This window comes from Cebus imitator, unplaced genomic scaffold (genome assembly GCF_001604975.1).
Source record: "Cebus imitator isolate Cc_AM_T3 unplaced genomic scaffold, Cebus_imitator-1.0 Scaffold163, whole genome shotgun sequence".
In the NCBI taxonomy this organism is placed as follows: Eukaryota; Metazoa; Chordata; class Mammalia; order Primates; family Cebidae; genus Cebus; species Cebus imitator.
Genome location: NW_016107478.1, coordinates 1,492,739 through 1,498,738, shown reverse-complemented (window position 1 = coordinate 1,498,738; position 6,000 = coordinate 1,492,739).

The following is a 6,000-nucleotide window of genomic DNA, read 5'->3' as shown; positions in this document are numbered from 1 at the left end:
TTTCTCTCATTCTGTAGGTTTTCTTTTTAATGTCCATTGAAACACAAAAGTTTTAAATTTTGATGAAATCTAATCTATCTGCTTTTGCTTTTGCTGCTGATGCTTTTGATGTCACATCCAAGAATCCATTGCCAAACTCCCTTGGCAATGATGAAGACTAATCTGCTTTTATTGCATTTAATTTTTTAAAAATGAATTTTATTCTGTATATTTAAGGTGTATAACATGATCATGTTGTGGAAACATATAGGTAGTAATAAGGTTATTATATTGAAGAAAATTAACATATCCATCATCTCACAGTTACCCAGTTTTGTTTTGTTTTGTTTTGTTTTGTTTTGTTTTTGCGTGTGGCAGGAGCAGTTTAAATCTATTCATTTAATATGGATTGCAAATACAGTACAATTTTATTATTTATGCCCCTTGTGTTATATATTACATTTCTAGACCTGTTCATCCTGCATATCTGCTACTTTGTATCTTCTGACCTACATCTCCCCATTTCCTTCCCATTTCTCCTCTCCCCTGCTGCTGGTANTTTTGTTTTGTTTTTGCATGTGGCAGGAGCAGTTAAATCTATTCATTTAGCATTAATTGCAAATACAGTACAATTTTATTATTTATGCCCCTTGTGTTATATATTACATTTCTAGACCTGCTACTTTGTATCTTCTGACCTGCATCTCCCCATTTCCTTCCCATTTCTCATCTCCCCTGCTGCTAGTAACCACTATTTTGTTCTCTGTATCTGCATATTTAAAATTTATTTTACATTCCATATATAAGTGAGATCATGGAACATTATTCTCTTTGTGTCTAGCTTATTTTACTTAGTATAATGTCCTCCAAGCTCTGTTGTAGAATATAGCAAGAGCTTGTTATTTTTTAGGGCTTAATAATATTCATGTATATATATATATATGCCACTATTTCTTTACCATTCCTTCATCAATAGACACTTAGGTTGTTTCCATATCTTGGCTGTTGTCCACAATGCTGCAATGAACACAGGAGGGCAGATATCTTTGCATGATAGTGATTTTATTTTCTTTGGGTATTTACCCAGATAAAGGTTTGCTGGACCATATGGTAGTTTTATTTTTATTTAGAAACCTCCATACTGTTTTTCATAGTTGTACCAGTATTCATTTTCACCAATGGTGCACAAGAGTTCACCTTTCTCCATACTCTTATCAACATTTATCTTTTGACTTTCTAATAGTCATGCAAACAAACATGAGGTAGTATTACATGATAGTATTGATTTGCATTTCCCTGATTAACGATGTTGAGCACATTTTTGTATTCCTTTTGGGAATTTTTTGGGTCTTCTTTTGAGAAATGTGTCTTCAAGTCTTTTGCCTATTTTAAAATCAGCTTATTTGTTTTACTGCTATTGAGTTGTATGAACTCTTTATAAATTTTGAACATTAACCCTTTATTAGATATATAGTTTGCAAGTATTTTTCCTATCTGTCAGCTGCTATTTCCTTTTGTTGATTGTTTCCTTTGCTGTGCAAAAGGTTTTTGGAATGATGTAGTGCCATTTATTATTTTTGAATTTGTTGCCTGAGCTTTTGGTGTAATATCTAAGAAGTCATTGCCAAGACCAATGTCCAGGAGCTTTTTCCCCATATTCTCTTCTAGGAGTTTTCATAATTTTGAACCTTACATTTATGTATTTTATTTACTTTGAGTTGGTTTTTGTGCATGGTATAAAATAAGCATCCAATTTCATTCTTTTCCACATGGAAATAGTTTTCTCAGCACCAGAAATTATTCTTTCCCCATTGCATCCTCTTGGTGCCTTTGTCAGAAATTAGTTGACTGTAGCCATGCTACTCATAGAAGGGTCCAAATGGTGCTGTCGTGGATTTCTGTCATAACTTAAAAGGAAACTTTTGCAATATCCAAAGCCCTTGATGTCCCACAAGTGAAAGAGTAGGGTGTTCTCAAGTTTTTTGCTGCAGGAACCCACTTAGGTGGCAACAACTTTGACTTCAAAATGGAACAGTACATCTATGAGAGAAAAAGTGATGGCATCTACATCATACATATGAAGAGGACCTGAGAGAAGCTTCTGCTGGCAGCTTGTGTCATTGCTGCCACTGAAAACTCTGCTGATGTCAGTATCATATCCTCCAGGAATACTAGCCAATGGGCTTTGCTAAAGTTCGCTGCTGCCATTGAAGCTACTCCTATTACTTGCTGCTTCACTCCTGAAAATGTCACTAATCAGATTCAGACAGCCTTTTGGAAGCCATGGGTTCTGATAGCTACTGAGAGGGTGCTTGACCACTACCCTCTCATAGAGGCATCTTGTGGTAACCTGTCTACTACTGCTTTGTGTAACACAGATCTACCTCTGCACTATGTGGACATTGCCATCCCATGCAACATCAAAGGAACTCACTTAGTGGGTGTGATGTGATGCATGCTGGCCTGACAAATGCTTTGCATGTGTGGCACCATCTCCTGTGAACACCTGTGAGGGTTATGCCTGATCTCTACTTCTACAGAAATCCTGAAGAGCATGAAAAGAGAGAGCAGGCTGCTGCTGCAAAAGCTGTAACCAAGCAGGAATTTCCAATTGAATAGATTCCTTCAGCTCTTGAGTGTACTGCTATTCAGCCTGAGGTTGCAGACTGGTTTGGAGGTGTGCAATGCAGGTACCCTCTGTGCCTATTTAGCAGTTCCCTACTGAAGACTGAAGTGCTCAGCCTGCCATGGAAGACTGGTCTGCAGCTCCCACTGCTCAGGCCACTAAATGGGTAGGAAAAACCTCTGAGTGGTTTAAAAACATTTTTTTCACAGACTTAAGCAACACAGAAATAAGGTTGATGGAAAATAATCAATTTCTTACAAAAATTTAGTTGACTGTGTATGTTAAGATTTATTTCTGTGTTCTTTATTTAGTTCTACTGGTCTATGTGTCTGTTTTTATGCTAGTAACATACTGTTTTGATTATTATACCTTTGTGATTTAATTTAAAATCAGGAAGTGTGATGCTCCCAGTTTTATTTTTCGTTCTTAGTACTGTTTTGATTATTTGGAGTTTTTCATGTTTCTATACAAATTTTGAAATTGTTTTTCCCTACTGCTATAAGGAATACAGTTGGGATTCTTTCCCAGTTTCATTAAATTATTTTTTTGTGTTCTTGTATATTTTGTTTAGTTTCCTTAAGGTCATTATATTGAATTCATTTTCAGACATTTCATAAATTTTCATTTCTTTAGGGTCAGTTACTGAAGAATTATTGTGTTACTTTGGTGGTTTCATGTTTTCTTGCTTTTTTGTTTCTTGTTTTCCTGCATGATGTCTCAACTCTGATGGTGCAATCACCTCCTCCAAACTTAAGTAGCTTTTGTAGGGGAAGACTTTCACCTGCAGATGGGCCTGAGTTTGCTGGGTAGGCAGGATGCAGTGGCTCTGGTTCCTTGTGAGTACAATGATGTAGTCTCCATTCAGCTTCTTTTGTGTTCAATGTCAACAATGATTGCAAGTGCCTCAATGTTCTATGCTTCAGGAATTTGTGGCAGTGACAGTGGCCATGTAGGTTATAAAGGCCAGGGCTTTAGCAATTCTTTTGTTCTTGTCTTTCTGTCAGTGGGAAACTAGCTGAGGGGGTGTATCTTGATGTTGGGTCTGACACAGCCCTCAGGCAGCTGCAACAACACTGGGATCCAGGGGACTGGTGCTTGGAGCAGCTGTGCTGTCAGGTTCCTGGTCTTAGTAAAACAACTGTAGCAACTGAGACTTGAGGCAGAGGTTCACTTTTCAAGGTCCAAGTTAATGCAGTTCTCCCACTAAGCCAGGATCTGCTGCTCTGAGGCATACCCCAGCAGCTCAGGCCCAGGGGCTTGGGATATGGTTGTGGTCTGTCCCTGGTGAACAGGGAATAACACTGGCATGGCTCTGGGGGAAAATGGGTGCTTCAGTGGCTTGGGCTCGAAGGAGCAGGACACAGCTGCAATTCAGGACCCCAAACCAACAGGGCACATTGACTCTGGAATGAAGACGATGGAGTATCTTTGTGGTAGCTTGGACCTAGTGGGTAGGGCATATCAGCAGTTTGTCTCAGGAGTGATGTGTTACCAGGTAGGCATATTGCAGTGGCAGCAAAACCTCAGGGATGGAGGAGTACAATAGCTACTCATCGCTGAGCTAGGATGCACTCTGGCAGCTACTCAGTTTTAAGGTGGTGCAGTGCAGTAGCAGCATGGATCACAGAGCTGGGGACACAGTACTGGCTTTTTCTCTGGAGGTAGCTCAGTATGGACTCTGAGGAGCTTCCTAAGCTAGATTCAAAGGTGGTGAGGACAACAGGAGTCTCTAGCAGTGAAGACTCAGGTGTTCGTGATGGTTATGGCAGGTGCTGGGATCTTATTTACTTTTTCTCTGCAAGAGGGAATCCCTCCTGGTTCTGAGCTGATTCCAGCTGGAGTGATGGGGATACTGGAGGCAAGATGTTTCCTGCCTTTCTCTTTGTGGCCATCCTGGGTTTCTATGCTCCACAGGATTTCTGCCACTTCTTTACTGTTCTGTGGAGCTCTCTTTTAGTTATTTTGGTCAAAATAGAGTTGCTTATTCCTTGCGGGGTTTTTTTGTTTTTTTGTGGGGAGGGAAGAGTGCTAGGAGATTCTAGTTGGCCTTCTTGCTGACATCACTCTCTAATCTACTCTTAATGTTTGTAAATTTTTTGAATATGTCTTTTATATCATGTATAACTTTATATAAAGCCATATACATACATATGTGTGCATATGTATATGTGACACATGACACATAGTGCTTTCCAAAGTCTTTTTTAATTTATTGAATCATTTGATTTTTTAACACTGTCTTGAAGTAAACGAAGCAATGGAAATTATTCTCATTTTAGAGATTAAAAAGCCTAAACTTTTTATTTATTATTATTATACTTTAAGTTCTGGGGTACATGTGCCAAACGTGCAGGTTTGTTGCATAGGTATACACATGCCGTGGTGGTTTGTGGCATCCATCACCCCGTCATCTACATTAGGTATTTCTCCTAATGTTTTCCCTCCCCTCTCCCCCTACCCCTTGCTATGCCTTCCCTAGACCCCACTCCCTAACAGGCCCCAGTGTGTGATGTTCCCTTCCCTGTGTCCATGTGTTCTCATTGTTCAACACCCACTTATGAGTGAGAACATGTGGTGTTTGAAAAAACCTAAACTTTAATAAGGGAAAACTGCCTGCCAATGACTTATGGATAGTAAACAGATAAAATATATAAATTCAGCTGTTTGATGCCACTCATGTGTCTCCCATTTTACCATCATGTTCCACTAGATTGTTCCAATATATTTGCTGAAAAATGTAAAGCAAAGAAGGGACAGAAAGAAAACCAACATTTGTTGTGTCTCTGTTATGCACAAGACTTAATTAAGGTGCACTTCCATATACCATTGCATAGCTCTTACACTGTCCCAGAGAGATGTTAATATTCTGATTTTAAGATGAGGAAAATGAGGCTCAGAGAGTTTGCAATTCACTGTGTATTATAAAATAGCCAGTATCAGAGCTTTTGTTCAATCCCTAATTGGCATGATTACTTGTGATAATATAGCACTTAAAAGAGAGCCTAGTGGCATGGGCTTGTTTCAAAGACAGATAATAATAGAATAAGACCCCAAAATGGGATGCAATATCATAATTTTCTTCTTTGTCTTCAGTCTCTTGTGTTTAATAAAATCTGAGCATTTGTTTGATATTCTTACACCTCATCTACTTAAATGATGTCTTGCTTTTTAAAATTATCCCTTCAACCAATATCCTTTTCCTGACAATATTAAACGTTCCCCCAAACCAGGGATGTGTAATTATTACTTACACCTTCAGCCTCCAGTTTCAGCTGGCCAGGCCCTATGGTATAGCTCTCCCAATCACTATGGATCCTCATCTGGTACTTAACAAATCCTGCCCCTCCCATCCATACTCTTGGCACAAGGACAGGAAATTAAGAGTTAAGAGAAAT